Consider the following 16,683-nt stretch of genomic DNA (forward strand, 5'->3'; position numbering starts at 1 on the left):
TGTCTGGAAGTTGCAGTCTCCATCTGCCACACTCTTAAGCCAGACAATCACACAACAAAGACAAACAAAACATGTTTTTATTTGTTATACAAAAATGAGAATGAAAGCATCTGTGCTGTATTTATTGATCTGAATCAAAAACATACTGAAACAACCTCTTGACAAGACCTATGGACTCTTCTCCATGCCTGCAAACAGATTCTCCCATCCAATACCTCATAGAAGGAAATGATGAAGTTGCTGGAGCCTCTGCTTCCATTCAGCCATTTGCCGTATGCCACTCGTAGCCCTTGTCATCACACAGAGTGACCTCACCTCTGGAATCTTAAATTCAATTATCTTGTTTGACCACGACTTTTTATCATGACAACTCAGCCACTTACCTTCTTGTGTGTCTCATCTTCTTTGAGACATTCAGTGCCTCGTCTACGCTACTTCTATTTTTCCCAGTTGTTTTTAGTACTGCAAACAATATCATTTAAAATTTTTTTCTGCTTATTTGTTGCTCATGCATAGAAATGCAATGAGCTTTTTTTAGTTGTTTTGTTTTCAGTAACATTGCTGTGCACAAATGCCAAAAATTTACCATAGGTTCTTTAGGGTTTAGAATGAAGAATGCTAGTGATTTTATATATATATATATATATATATATTTTTTTTTTTTTTTTTTTTTGAGACAGAGTTTTGCTCTGTCACCAAGCTGGAGTGCAGTGGCACAATCTCGGCTCACTGCAACCTCCGTCTCCTGGGTTCAAGCGATTCTTCTGCCTCAGCCTCCTCCGGAGTAGCTGGGACTACAGGTGCGGGTCACCACACCTGGATAATTTTTGTATTGTGTTTCATCATGTTGGCCAGGATGGTCTTGATCTCTTGACCTTGTGATCCTCCCACCTCAGCCTCCCAAAGTGCTGGGATTACAAGCATGAGCCACTGTGCCCAACTGATATTTTTTTCTAATCATACTTTTTTTGAAGCTTTTCTTGTTTTAGTCTCCTACCATACTGGGTAGGCCTTCCAGTACAGTTGTGAATAAGATAGTCATGTGTGTCTTTTTTTCTAATTTTAAAGCCGGTGCAAGCTGGGCACAGTGGTGCACACATAGAATCCCAGCAATTTGGGAGACTGAGGCAGGAGGATCACTTGAGGCCAGGAGGTCAAGACCAATCTTGCCAGCATAGCTAGACCTTGCCTCTACAAAAAATAACAAAATTAGCTGAGCGTGGAGCCATGTGCCTGTAGCCCTGGTTTCTCTGGAGGCTGAGGCACAAGAATGCCTTGAGCCCAGGAGTTAGAGGTTACGGTGAGCTATGATTGTGCCACTGTTAAGTATGGTATTTGCATTAGTTTGTTTAAATTCTCATTATGAGGTTAAGATGTTCCTGTTCATTTTTAGTTTGCAAGATGTGTTTTTTTTTAATGCTCTATTCCCCTTGCACTTATTAAGGTAATCAAACGGTTTTCTCTTTTAACCAAAGTGGTGAATGAATCAATTTCCTAACAATAAACCAATCTTGCATTCCACAACTAAACCTAACATCGTCTGTATATATGAACTTTTAAAAACATATTTGTTTTCTTAATATCTTGTTTAGGTTACATATATGTTAATAGATGAAATTTGCTTGTAATATCCCTTTCTTATATAGTTCCTGCATACAGTATCCTGTATATGGTATCAAATACCATAAGCGTGTGACTCTCCAAATGAAAGCTCATGGTCATTAAAGAGCACAAGATGCTCTAAAGGCAACAGTATCAGTGAATATTCTAGATGGCTGTTAGTTTCCATCCAATATTTTCAGGGCTATCCCCACTTCTAGTTTTACCCTATCTTAAACAAAGCCTCTTTATTCCTTCTCATCTTCCAGACCTTTTATCTTTGGAATTCTCTCACTATTGATGACGTCCTCAAGGTCACTGTGGAGGCATCCATTCAGCATGGTGTTTTAAGCCCTGGAAAGGTGTCCTTTATTCCTCTCGACTGTATCGTGATCTTAATTGCTTTTCATTTCTTCTATGTTTTACATAAAAACTTTCTGTTTCTTTTTTCTCCCTCCCTTACCCTCTCCTCCTCCCTCCCTCCCTTCCTTCCTTCTTTCCTTTCTTTTTTACAGGGCCTTTCTCTATCACCCAGACTGGAGTATAGTGGCATGATCATAGCTTAGAATTCTTTTTTATTTTATTGATTTATTATTTTGAGATGGAATTTTACTCTTGTTGCCCAGGCTGGAGTGCAGTGACATGATCTTGGCTCACTACAACCTCCACCTCCTGGGTTCAAGCAATTCTCCTGCCTCAGCTTCCCAAGTAGCTGGGATTACAGGCATGCACCACCATGCCCAGCTAGTTTCGTATTTTCAGTAGAGATGGAGTTTCTCCATGTTGGTTGGACTGGTTTTGAACTCCCAACCTCAGGTGATCTGCCCACCTTGGCCTCCCGAAGTGCTGGGATTACAAGCATGAACCACCGCACCTGGCAGCTTAGAATTCTTAGAATTCTTTTTTATCCATGCTTATTCCTTTGATGAGCTTGTCTAAATGCGTAAGTCCAAATCCATTAATGCAAAGATTATTCTCCATCTACATCTTCAAGTCAGAGCTATGTTGAGCTCTGTACTTACTTTTCCACTTGGATGTCGAATAGCTCACACAGTATCTGATCTTTGCCTCCTGCCTCAAATTGATTTCTTTTTCAGTTTTTCTCCTTTTAGCTAACACCAACTGCATCCTTCTAGTTCTTCCAATTTAGAATCAGCTTGGACTCCTTCCCCTGCAAGTCCACATTTAATCCATAAATAAGTCTCACTAGTTTTATCTTCATACTAAGTCCAGAATCTGACCATTCTTTTCCCCTCCACGGCAACCAGTCTTATCCCTTCTAGTCTCATTTCTCACCTGAATTACTGCAACTATCCTAAATATTCGCCTGTCATCAGCCTCTTTAGTCTATTCCCACTCCATGGGAGTGACCATGGTGGTGCTATTAGGATGTCATTCAGATAATGCCACAGCCCTCCGGAGTAAAAACCAAAGTCTTTGTAATGGTCTTATGGTCCTACAATCTGGTTCCCATCACATTCTGACCTCACTTCCTTTTATTGCCTCCCCCATATTCTTGGGGCTCCACTGGTCTTCTTGCCCTTCCTTGCAGACACAAGGCATGCATCCCCTTCAAGGCCTTTGCACTTAGTATCTGCTCCACCAGGAGCGCTTTCCCAGATCTCTGCAGAGCTCATTGCCTGATCTCCTTCAGGTGTTTGCTCAGACGTCAGCATCTTCCTGAGCTCTGATCAGACCACCGCGTTTAGGATTATGACATCTGCCCCCACACCCCCATCCCCTTGCCTATTTTATCGCTGTCCATAGTGCTTCTTTCCTAACACATTCATTTTCTTTCGTATTTGTCACTCTCATCAGTGTCCTCAGGTAGGACTGTTTTCTCTCTCTTATTCACTGATGAATTTTCAGAACCTAAAAGAGTGTTTGGCACACACCAAGCATGCAACACATAGCTATTGAATGGATGAATGAATGAGTGGAATAATTAACCTGTCTATAAGAATGGACAAATTGAGAACATGGAATGGAAACTGATCATCAATGGGTTCAACTATTGCTTTCTTTTCATGGAAGAAGGCGAAGAATGAAAAAGGAGAAAATCATGGGTGATTTTGAAAAATTCCTAAAATCATGAAGCTGTTTATTAAAAAAAATGATCAGGTGCTCACTATTGATCAAGTCCTCAGGATCACTGTGGAGGTATCCATTCATCATGATGCTTTAAGCCCTGGAAAGACATCCTTTGTTCCTCGTAAAATATCACGATTTTAGTTATTTTTCATTTCTTCTATGTTTTACATACAAGCTTTCTGTTTCTTTCTTTTTTTCTTTTCTTTTCTATTTTTTGAGACAGGGTCTTGCTCTAATCACCCAGGCTGGAGGGTAATGGCATGATCATAGCTCACTGCAGCCTTTAATTCCTAAACTCAAATGATCCTCCCACCTCAGCCTCCTAAAGTGTTGAGATTACAGGCATGAGCCACCGTGCCTGGCTCAAATGTTCTCTGTTTACTTTGTTCCCATTTGTGGTGCTCAGATCAGAATCATTTCATATTAACAAAGATCTGATCATTACAAGAAAAACATAATTACTGTGAGATGTCTATATGCTTACTTCACTTTTATCAAGCATCTTTCTTAAGCAACCCTGAGTGACTACCAGTGATGATCTACCCTGGCTCGTTAGGATATTCAGATTTTTAAAAAACATTCCTTGTCATGTGACATTTATGGATTTTTAAAGTATTTTCATGTTAGTACAGTGTAGCATAAATATAATTTTCACTCTCCGCAAACTTCAGTGCACAAAAAACATGACTTAAAAACGTAAGCAAAGTCACTCCACTTAATTTCTAACTTAAGCCCTTATTCCACTGGTGACAGGCACTAAAACTTAGTCAATGAGGGATAACTTCTCCCTGGGGCTGTATCTAAGATGGAGTGAGAGCTGCGTGCTGTCAGTGAATTGGAGGGGAGGGGCATCTGGTCTTCTCTCTTCACTGTCTATTCCTTGAGCCATTTATGGTCATGCCATTTTGTCTCTGGTTGTGGTCCACATACTCCAAGTTCAACACATTTCGATCTTGAGATGCCTCCTGGTTCCCTGGTTTTCTCAGCCCTTTTACTCCCTCAAGGGAAGTGGGAGGGCATAACACTATGCTTCTTTCCCACCTCTCTCCAGGGCAGAGACTCAGGGACCTGACTCAAACCTCCTGCCATTTCACTTCTTCAGTTGCTACCCCATGCTGGCTAAGGTGACTTTTCCTTGAAGTTTCTCAATGCCCCAGACTTCCCTGAGGAATCCCAGTCTTCCCTGATCTCAGTTCCCTATCTGGAATGTCTACCAGTTCCCCTCCCTCCAGAGTCCTCTTGGCTGTGGACACAGGGCAGGGTCTGGCGAACTCTCCTGCAGGCCCGCATCATCATCTGACTTTACTGCTCTCCTTTCCCAGCTGTCTACCCTAGCCAATGGAGTTGCGATTTAGTTTTCAGTGATACTCTTTCCAATCTATTGTTTATGTCATAAACTTTATGTGCATCAATAGGTTCAGCCTATTGAAACTCAAAAGCCCAGCCCTTAAAATCACATCTTTGCCATGCACGCCTATCACTTGTGTTAGGAGTCTCACCGATCCATTTTGAAACTAAAACCTGAGTATGATTGGGTGTTTTGTCTTTGCATTTTGATAATCCTAACAATCCAGGAGGTAGGGGGTGTTCTGCTTCATCGAATGCTCAGGAGTGTGGGTAGAAAAGTACAAAGGCTATTGGTGAAAGGAAGGATGGGAATCAAGTCCTCACCAAATCACAGTGACTTAAAAATAATTATCCATAAGCCCCCAAACATCTGTATTAAAAAATTCTCATAAAAAAATTTTGCATTTTCATTCTACTCTCTAAGGGGCAATTTGTTTCTTCAGCTGCTGCCCCTCTTTGCATGGTCTAAAAATAATATTTAAATATAATTATTGTTTGTTGTTTACTTTTTCCAGTTTGTGAAATAACCACAGAAAAGTTTTTCCTTTTCATCTGTGATTTTTTTTTAATATCAAAGAAGGCATGAAGATCATCTTAATCTTTGTCAAGAAAAATCTAGAAGTATCATAAGGACATACAAACCATAATAGGTAACCAGTCGTGTATTAAAACATGGACTAAGATTAAAAAACACACAACAATTTTAGGTCCCCCCAAAGCAGAAAGAAAGCAGCACAGAAGTAGGTGTATATTTCCATTGCTCTTTCTTTTGGAGCTGATGATTTGATTTTCTGCTTACTGGTCATAAAACTACTAAATATGTAACTTCTGAGGCTGAAAGAAAAGAAGACTAAGTGTCCTTTTTATATTGTGCTCTGGATCTCTGATGACAGCCTAGAGAGTCACTGTGAGAGAAAGAGTCACGCTTAGCCCCTTATGCCATTAAGCTGTCTATTGGCTCAGAACCTCAGACTTACCTGAGAACATGAGTTCTGGGTGAAGCCACGGCTCTCAGTAAGCCCTCAATAATCCTCTGGAAGCTCAAAAGCCCTCTTCACTGTGGGCTCCCTATAGCACCCCACTTTCAAGATTGCTGCCTGAGAAGAATAGACAGAAACTACCATAGCATATGTGCTTCTGAGAGTAAAGGGCAGGATGGAGGTGGGGTGGAGGCAGGGGACGCAGAATTGAAAGCTGTTCATTTCATTTTTCTCCCCTCCCCTCCCCTCCCCTCCCCTCCCCTCCCCTCCCCTCCCCTCCCTTCTCCTCCTCTCCCCTCCCCTCCTCTGTCCTTCCCTTCCCTTCTTTTTGAGATGGAGTCTTGCTCTGTTGCCCAGGCTGTAGTGCAGTGGCATGATCTTGGCTCACTGCAACCTCTACTTCCTGGGTTTAAGCAATTCTCCTGCCTCAGTCTCCTGAGTAGCTGGGACTACAAGCGTCTGTCGCCACACCCAGCTAATTTTTGTATTTTTAGTAGAAACGGGGTTTCACTGTGTTGGCCGGGATGGTCTTGATCTCCCGACCTCGTGATCCATCCGCCTTGGCCTCCCAAAGTGTTGGGATTACAGGCATGGGCCACCACACCTGGGCAACTTTTTTTGTATTTTTAGTAGAGACGGGGTTTCAACTGTGTTAGTCAGAATGGTCCTGACCTCGTGATCCACCCACCCCAGCCTCCCAAAGTGCTGGGATTACAAGCATGAGCCACCACGCCCGTCTCCATGTTTCATGTATATACTTGCTCTGGAGATTTTAACACTTGTTAAGTTTAACCCATTCCTCCTTCAATGGGATGGGTTTGAATCCTTCCCCCCCACTGTGTATGAGAAACAAACCATCAACATAGAAACAATTTTCAAACGTCAATGATTTTGCAGTAAAAGGTGCCATACTTATTTTATCTTATTTTTAATTTAGTAATGGTTAGATGCCACGAAGTAGGTGGCAATGCCTTAACTAAATGCTTGTTGTCAGGCCCAAGAGCCTCTTCCATCCTTGTCAAGGGGAATGCCAACCTTCTCTCCTTTCTTTTTCTTTTCTTTTCTTTTTTTTTTTGAGACGGAGTTTCGCTCTTGTTACCCAGGCTTGAGTGCAATGGCGCAATCTCCGCTCACCGCAGCCTCCACCTCCTGGGTTCAAGCAATTCTCCTCCCTCAGCCTCCCGAGTAGCTGGGACTACAGGCATGCGCCACCACGCCCAGCTAATTTTTGTATTTTTAGTAGAGATGGGGTTTCACCATGTTGACCAGGATGGTCTCGATCTCTTGACCTCGTGATCCACCTGCCTTGGCCTCCCAAAGTGCTGGGATTATAGGAATTGAGCCTCTGTGCCTGGCCCCTTCTCTCCTTTCATAAAACACTTAAGCCACTTTAAAATTTTTCTTTAGAGAAATCAGTTCTTAGGGATTCTCCAATCACTACCCTTTGTTCATGCCCAAAGTCTACTCTTGTATTCTGATAGTATGAATAAGATCAGGCATCTTTCCCTCATTACCAAAAAAAGTTGAGAAAAGCATTGCTTTGGTTTAAATATTTTCAGAAACTGTGCAAATACTGGGGGAACAATTGATAGTAATGGTGAAAGCAAATAAAACTTAGTTTAAATATAGTTATCCCCTTCTTCCCCTCTTTCTTTCTCAAATAATAGGGCATTTAGTAGATGAAACAAAGCAGGATCTGGTGTTTTCAGGGTGGGTAACATACACAAGTCAAATCTCCAGTTTCAGTGTATAAATGTGTGGTCTCAAAGTAATCTTTATGAAGGCCTCAGCAGCTCAAGATAAGAGTTTATGTTCCAAATTCGTGAAAGCAAACTTGAAAAAGATGCCGAAGTAAACATACATGCACAAATGCAAGCTGCCTCTAGTTTCTCATTTGGAAGTTATATATTTGGTATTATAAGAAGACCAAAAAAGACACCTGAAGGGGGTTATCCTCCATGAACAGGGACATGTTTATGACGCCACCAGAGTTGCTCCATCCCAGATGTCTGCAGTGTGGTCTGGACATCTGGTTTTAATAGTTTCCAGGCATGCCAATGAGAACATTCTCACAAATGGGTTGAATATGGTTTGCACAAGGAGTGGAGGTGGGAGGATAAACAGACAGCTAATAGAGGTTCAATAGTTTGGATAGTTCCCAATTTTCATGGACGACTCCGGAGTGTGATGCTGAGCTCAATATAATTCAAATGCATGGTGCTTTGTTAAAAGGGGTGCCTTGTAAAAACTCTCCATGGTGTACTTGTTACACAGAGAACACCCATTTTAAAATGCTTTCGTTTCTTGACAAAGCAAGATTACCGGCAGTGGGGTAGAGAGGTAGAAAAGGATGTTATCCTTCTTGTGTCATTTACCCATGTGCGTGTCAGCTGACCCTCTGAATACCACTGTCAGTACCCTAAAAACAGCCCCTTCTTCAGGTGAAAAGGTGAACAGATCCAGAGGGATATACAGGAGGAAAATGGCCTTGAGAGGGGCTCTGCTCACCTTGCAGGCTGACTATGCTGAGCTCTATCCCAGGCATGGCCAGGGCATGTGGCCTTTCAGGACACCCCACAGACTCTGTTATTGGTCATTTTCTTGGTGGTCAAGAAAGTGACAGGGCCAGCAGAACCAGAGCCTACTGATGCCAAGCCTGTTTTTTTTTCCTCTGGACTCAAACTTAATTCTAGGCTAGAAGGAAATGCAGGAGGAAAGAGAAGCAAATGCACTAGAAAGAGGAGAAAGTCAAGAATGATTTTGGAATAGCACTGTGTTCTTCCTATCATTCTCATCATCTGTGTTAACAGTAAAGATTTTCTAAGTTGTCATTTCATCAAGCATCCTAAAGAGTAGGGGTCTCCAACCCCTGGGCCAGAGGTCAGTACCAGTCCCTGGCCTGTTAGGAACCAGGCCACACAGCAGGAGGTGGGCAGATGGAGCTTCATCTCTGTTACAGTCACTCCCCATCACTCTCACTACCGCCTGAGCTTCGCCTCCTGTCAGGTCAGCAGCGGCATTAGATTTTCAGAGGAATGTAAACCCTATTGTGAACTACACATGCCAGGGATCTGGGTTGTGCTCCTTATGAGAATCTAATGCCTGATGATCTGTCACTGCCTCCCATCACCCCCAGATGGAACCATCTAGTTGCAAGAAGACAAGCTCATGGCTCCCACTGATTCTACATTATGGTGAGTTGTATAATTGTTTCATTATATATTATAATGTAATAATAATAGAAATAAAGTACACAATAAATGTAATGCACTTGAATCATCCGCAAATTATCCCCTCAACCCTCTGTTTGTGGAAAAATCATCTTCCATGAAACCAGTTCCTGGTGCCAAAAAGGTTGGGAACCGCTGCTGAAGAGGATGAAAGAAAAATAAAAATTTGGCATCTATAGCTTTATTCCGATCGATTCATTAAAACTGTATCAAAATGTATTATTTTTCAATTATTCATTCATATGGTATCAAATTCAAAGGTATAAAAATATGTACATAAAAAAGCATTTTTCTTGCCCCATCTTTTAGGCAACTGATTCTTTCTTGGTCACCAGTTACTTGATCTCTTCAGAGATATTCTATATAACTCACATTTGAGACCCGAATTGTTTTTCTGGCAAAATGCAGAAATAGGAAGACAATTTTTGAGTTTGAATTAGTTATTGCAACGTTTAATAACATCAAGCAAGTATGTTTCAAAAACACTCAAGTTACATGCTCAATAAGCTTACTAGGGACCACAAGAGAAATCCGTGGTATTGCTTCTGGCCTCAGGGAATTTAGGGTTCTGACAACCAGAAAGAGCATATGCACAATGTAAATATATTTGACTGAACTGAGCGCAGTGCATTGTAATTTCCTTCCCTTTGATTAGGATTGCCTTGACAATAGACGCTTTCTCATTGATCTTTCTATACGTGGGTCCTTGCATGGTGCCTGGCCCAAAATAGGCATTCAATAAATGATTGTCGAGTGAAGGCATGGATGAAGGAATGAATGAATGGAGAGTGGATCACGAAGTTAAGGCAATGCTTGAGAGACAGAAAAATCCTACTGATGGCCTGCAATGGGTGGCAACAGTGAAACAGACAGTGCCCAGACACTGGAATTTGGAGAGTCTCCCTCAGGACAAAGAGAGGGGTGAGATTCCATAGAAAAAGTGGAGAGAGGAAAGAGGAAAAGGAGGAAGTGTGAAAACCATTTTAGGTGGGGTGAGCTGGGAGAACAGGAAGAGCAAAGCTATGGCGGCAGAAATGCATGGGTAGCTACAAAGACCAGAGAGGACGTTGACTTAACGCTAGCGTCATTTTTCTTTTGAGAATTATTGAAAATTTGGAGAGGCATGATGAGACTGAATTGTGATGAGCCCAGAATGTCAGCAGAGGGATTTGAGCTTTATCCCAAAAGCATTAGAAAGTGATTCAAAGCTTTTGAGCTGGAGAATGCTTAGGAAGAGTAATCTGATAAACCAGAAGCCAGGAGACTTTGAGGCATTGAAGGATCATTGTTAGGAAAGGGTGCGGTTCTGGGAATGGGAAAGAGAAACTGATCTTAAAACATTTTTAGACAATGTACCAAGGGCATTTGATAATTGATGGGACAAAAGAGGAGGAAAAAAGGGACAGTGTTTGTTGAACCTCAGTTATCTAGAATGCCACTAATCTGATGCACTCACATTTACTGAACACCTACTGTGTTCAAGGCACTACATATTTCATAAAGCAGACCCCTCAGATATACAACTGGACCTCATCAAGAATTGAGTCAATACAAATGTCCTTACTGGGATATTAGCTAACTATAAGGTTTTCTGGGTATTGATCAGATTTATTGGCATGTTCTACTTATTTAACTTTCTCAAAGGGAGAAAGAAGAGCTGTGAAATGCTCTTGAAATCGGGCTCGATGGGAATTAGCATGATCCATCTGCAAGGAAGACCCATTTCACTGTGCCATCTTTCTCTCCTCCGTCTTAGGTTCTGACGTGTTCACAGTCATCCCAACCCCATGATTTTTTCACTCCCTGGCTGGGGCTCTCTGGACTTGTTTGCTCATAAATCCTATGCTCTTTTAGAACTTGTGATTTGTAAAAGATTGATAACTGGTGTCAGGTCCCCTCCCTCCCCAGCCCACCCTCTGTGGTCGTTCCATAGTGGTATATAATAGTGACACTTCAGAAGCCGCAGAAAGAACCGGGAGGATTTACTTGTTAACAAAGAAATTATTGCTGCAGAGTGCAAATGCCATTCCAAGTCTGGGGAACATGCTGCTTGGCGTTTGCTCCGAGTTCTTCATAATCTGCTTCAGTCAGTTTTGGTTTTATGAGTTTTTTACTTTTTGGGGTCTAAAAACCGGTTTGGGACGCGTTCCTCTTTCTGGGCCTCCCTCATTCCATCTTAAAGTGCACACATACACATACGCACACATACCCCTGATTAATATGTGCCTTTAGCCCTTGGTTGTCTATCACAAAAAGTGGAAATTGCCCCTGAACGTGACATGACTTAAAAAATAGTAAAAAAAAATTTGGATAAGGCTGAGCAAGAAAGAAGAAAGGGAGAAGAAACACTCCCTCTTAATCAAATCCTTCATTTCCCCTAGAGCAAGCAGTTCTTAATTATATTGAATGAACAGACACAACAGTGTGCCACAAGCTGCTCCAAACAGCTGTGGGAAGGCTTCATTTTGAGGCAAACGTGGCCAGGGAGGAAGACTCCACTAGCCAGTCGGAAAGTTTAGATCAGGATTATTTCTGAGGTCTGCTCCTGGGCCTATTTGGGAGGAAGACCAAGGCTCATTTCCCTCCAGCTGTATTTTTCTGTTGATGTTCTTTTGCAACTAAAGATTTCAACCAGGCTTTCAGTGGGTTCTTCCACATCTGTCATCTACTCTATTTTACTAATCGTTGGCTGTGGATGGATTGGCATTTCCGTGAGTTCACTCTCTGGTTCAGAAACCTGCTGAACTTGTCTCTGGCAGCAGAACAAGAGTTTTCTTCTCTTAACCTGTCGCTTAACTACAGGTTTGCAAACAGAAAAAAAAAAAACAAAACAAGCCCACCCCATTGCGTTTCCCTGGTCCCCCACTCCCAATTCCAGTTCCCACTCTAATTATAGCTGCTTATTTTCTTAGCTTTATAGGTCTGGTTTTTATGTTAAAAAATATGAATGCATGCAAAAGAGGACAATCATTTAAAAATAAATGTTGCTGCCTGTTTACAAGATGCTTGTCAGCAAGAAGACTATACTTTTTCCTCTTTTTCTATTGTATTTTTTTTTTTTTTTTGAGACAAAGTCTCGCTCCATCACCAGGCTGGAGTACAGTGGGGCAATCTCGGCTCACTGCAACCTCCACCTTTTGTGTTTAAGCGACTCTCCTGCCTCAGCCTCTCTTAACTGGGACTACAGGCACCTGCTACCATGCCCAGATAATTTTTGCATTTTTAGTAGAGATGGGGTTTCACCATGTTGGCCAGGCTGGTCTCGATCTCTTGACCTCGGTATCTGCCTGCCTTGGCTTCCCAAACTGCTGGGATTACAGGCATGAGCCACCTCGCCCAGCATTCTATTGTATTTCTTTATCTCTCTTTCTTTATCATATACAACCCCAACCAAATTGTAGTATGGAAAAAACCACATTCTGTAATTTGGGTTTATTACATTTCCTATCATCTTCCTTTTATGTCTCTTTCAACAGATGTTTTATCATCCCAGGGGATCTGAAACATTTTCCCATGTAAATAGGCATCGAAATCACCAAATTTGCCATTCTTGTTTCTTCTCAGGTAGTTTTTTAATTGATTGTTTCCTCTTTTCAATTTATAAAATTATAAATAAAATAAACTACTGAACTTTAAATCACTGAATCAATTGTATCCTATTCATTAGCGGATAAACTTCTAATATATTTTCAGCATCAGAACTTTGCTTTGGTCTCATAACACTTTCAATATCAGGCCAGATGCTTTGCTAATGACAGAGTTTTTGTTTGGGTTTGCTTCTGATAGAATTTTCACTAGTAAATCCATGTCTAGTCATTGTCTTTAAAATGCTGTTCAGCACACTGAATTTCTCTGTTATTTCTATTGGCTTAACAGGTGGTCAAAGGATGTTTTCATTTGTTGCCATATTAAAGACCCATTACAAATTAATAATGAGAGTAGCGGCAAATTTCCCCCTAATATTTTCTCAATCTTCCACTGATTTAACACTATTCTGCTCATATACCAATTCCATTAAAAAGCTCTTCCACTCCAAAGTAAATAGTATTCTATTAATAGCAAGGATGTTAGGGCTGTGGCTTGTGGCCTTAGGCTTCCATTATATTATTCAATCTCTCTGTGCCTTATTCTGTATTAGTGAGGGGACATTGGGCAAGACATTGTAACCCTTTCGATGCTGCCTTTGATAATGGGGAGATGGTTATTCATAGAGATGCAAGATGAGGATGATGTAAGATGAAGAGATGGAGTGACAGAGTAAGTACTAGACCCTTAAACTGAATTAGATGATTACAAATATTCCAGCTCCACCAGAGGCACTGGGTCTGTTTCTCAAACTCTTCATTGGGATTTAACAATTTCCTCTATTGCTGTAACTCATCGCTTTTGCCTAGAGTTCCCCCAACTGCCTGCACATTAAAATCACCTGTGGTGCTTTTATTTTATTTTATTTTTTTGAGAAAGTCTCACTCTGTTGCCAGGCACCAGGCTGGAGTGCAGTGGCGCGATCTCCTCTCACTGCAACCTCCGCCTCCCGGGTTCAAGCAATTCTCCTGCCTCAGCCTCCCTAGTAGCTGGGACTACAGGTGCGTGCCACCATGCCCAGCTAATTTTTGTATTTTTTTTTAGTAGAGATGGGGTTTCACTATGTTGGCCAGGATGGTCTTGATGGCTTGACTCATGATCCACCTGCCTCGGCCTCCCGAAGTGAGCCGCCACACCCGGCCACCTGTGGTGCTTTTTAAAATCCCTGATGCATTAGTCATTTGGAAAGTTCCTCATGTGATTCCAATGTGCAGCTAGGGTTAAGAACCAGTGCCATGCCCAGTAATGTGCGGATTAAAATTCTTGTTCTTAACTCTCTTTCTTCCTTTTGAGGGACGTCATGATTTTTGGAGAAATGCTTTGAGTTCAGCAATAAATTTTAAAAAGTATGCTTGTGGTTATGCCATATAGGTCACTGGTTCTTCTATCCCAAGGGGCACTAATACTCTGAGAGGGTAACACCTCAACTGGGGAAAAGACAATTGGAAACATATTGTCTTTTCTAACACATTCAATGAATGGATATAAGTGGCCCTCCTTGTGCGGTCAGCTAACTGGCTGGCTGGGTCTTTCTTTCCTTTCTACAGCTGGGTGGCTAACAGCTGGCAGACATGGGGTCTGTGTGCGCCAGCTGCTGTTCCACCCCTCCAGGCCTGTGGGGTAGGGCCCAGGGCTGCCCTTCAGCAGCAGGGTCAACTGCCCTCAGTGAGGAATTAATGGAGAGTCCTCAAATCCTGGAACTCAAGCCCCTCCTTCTTGTGTTCTGGGGTTTCATGGGCCCTTCTGGTTTGTGAAAATACCTGGTCCAGGCCACCACTGGTGAGAAGGAACGCTAAGGGAAGGCGGATCGGTGCTTCTCCTACTTTTTGGAGCAAGATATTTAAGTGTGAGAAGCCGTTTATCTCTCGTACAGCTCAGCAAAGTGAAACACTGAGTAGATCAGTTTTGTACTAGCCAACCCCCGTTTTTTGGTTCTTTTACAATGTCTTTTTCTCTTTTCTCTCTCTCTTCTTCAAGTTCGTTGCTTCTTTTCTAGTGGCAAATACTACTCTTCTACCAAAAAAAAAAAAAAAAGAAAAGAAAAGAAAGAAAAAATCAATAAAAGACCCAATACTAAAAATCATCACTGTTAATAGTTTTTCTTCCAGTTTTTTAATGTGCATATTGTTTTTATCATACTAAATATCCAACTTTTTTCTATATTTTCCTGTAATACCATAAAATAAACCTTCCCCCATATTATTGATAACTTTTCAGAAACATTTTCTTCAATATGTAATATCCCATGAGATGAATATAACACACTTACTATTTCTCTATTACGACTATCATGTTTCCAAATTTATATGTTTATAAATAATAAACAAAACATTAAAAAATATAGGTGATAAAAAGTGTAAATGGAATAATAACCTTAATATATAGAGAGCTTATATAATCAATCTGTGAAACACCAATTTTGAAAAAAGGATAAAAGACATGAATGAGCAATTTTACAAAAAATAAATATTGAGTGGCCATTAGATATATGATACATGTTTATATCTATTAATGAACAAAGAGTAACAAGATGGCAACAAGAGACTTTTTAACAACTATTAAATTAGCAACTGTTTTCAAAAATGATATTGGGAGGGTGGGGTTGCCAGATAACCCTTAACAAGAAAATACATTGATAAGACATTTTCTGAGCAACACTTTGAAAATATGCCACCTTTCAGCCGGAACCACCATCTTCCAGTAATTTGCCAAGATAACGAACACAAAGGGAAAGAGGAGAGGCACCTGATATGTGGTCTCCAGACCTTTCAGAAAACATGGAGTCATTCCTTTGGCCACGTATATGCGAATCTACAAGAAAGGTGATATTGTAGACATCAAGGGATGGATACTGTTCACAAAGGGATGCCTCACCCGTGTTACCACAGCGACACTGGAAGAGTCTACAGTGTTACCCAGCATGCTGTTGGCATTGTTGTAAACACACAGGTTAAGGGCAAGATTCTTGCCAACAGCATTAATGTGCGTATTGAGCACATCAAGCTCTGTAAGAGCCGAGATGGCTTCCCAAAATGCATGAAGGAAAATGATCAGAAAAAGAAAGAAGCCAAAGAGAAAGGCACCTGGGTTCAACTGAAGCACCAGCCTGCTCCCCTCGAGAGAAGCACACTGTGTGGGAGCCAATGGGAAGGAGCCTGAGCAGCTGGAACCCATTCCCTATGGATTCATGGCATCATAGGTATTAATAAAATAAAAGACATGTAGAATGCAAAAAAAAAAAAAAAAAGGAAGAAAATTTGTCAAGTATCCTCTTGCACATGCATGTTTACAGCAGCACAATTCACAACTGCAAAAATATGGAAGTTCAAATGCCCATCAGTCAATGAGTGGATAAAGAAAATGTGGTGTACATATACCTTGGTATACTACTCAGCCATGAAAAGAAACAAAATAATGGCATTTGCAGCAACCTCGATGGAATTGGAGACCATTATTCTAAGTGAAGTAACTCAGGAATAGAAAACCAAGCATTGTACGTGGGAGCTGAGCTATGAGGATGCAAAGGTGTAAGAATGATAAAATAGATTTTGGGGACTCGGGGAAGGGTGGGGGGTGTGGTGAGGGCTAAAAAACTACACATTGGGTACAGTGTACACTGCTCGAGTGTTGGGTACACCAAAATCTCAGAAATCACCACTAAAGAACTTATTCATGTAACCAAACACTACTTGTTTCCCAAAAACCTACTGAAATAAATAAATAAAAAGAGATAAAAAAGAATAAAAGCAAAGTAATGTCAAAAAAGTCAAGTATCCTTAGAAATTATATATATTTTAAGAAAGGTATTTGTCCTCAAAAACAGAAAGTTCTGTTTTCAGAAATCAGAAGTT

At 41.2% G+C, this 16,683-nt stretch overlaps 1 non-coding gene and 1 pseudogene across 1 annotated transcript; one reads left to right on the forward strand and one right to left on the reverse strand.

Annotated features, from left to right (window-relative positions):
- Nucleotides 1–6,948: 6,948 nt before the first annotated feature.
- LOC118153380 (U6atac minor spliceosomal RNA) lies at nt 6,949–7,074 on the reverse strand. Its single transcript, XR_004742619.1, has one exon. It is a non-coding gene; the product is annotated as a U6atac minor spliceosomal RNA (small nuclear RNA).
- Nucleotides 7,075–13,460: 6,386 nt separating this feature from the next.
- Nucleotides 13,461–16,031, forward strand: LOC144582381 (large ribosomal subunit protein eL21 pseudogene; annotated as a pseudogene).
- The last annotated feature ends 652 nt before the right edge of the window (nt 16,032–16,683 follow it).

Source organism: Callithrix jacchus, chromosome 4, assembly GCF_049354715.1.
Source record: "Callithrix jacchus isolate 240 chromosome 4, calJac240_pri, whole genome shotgun sequence".
Lineage (NCBI taxonomy): Eukaryota > Metazoa > Chordata > Mammalia > Primates > Cebidae > Callithrix > Callithrix jacchus.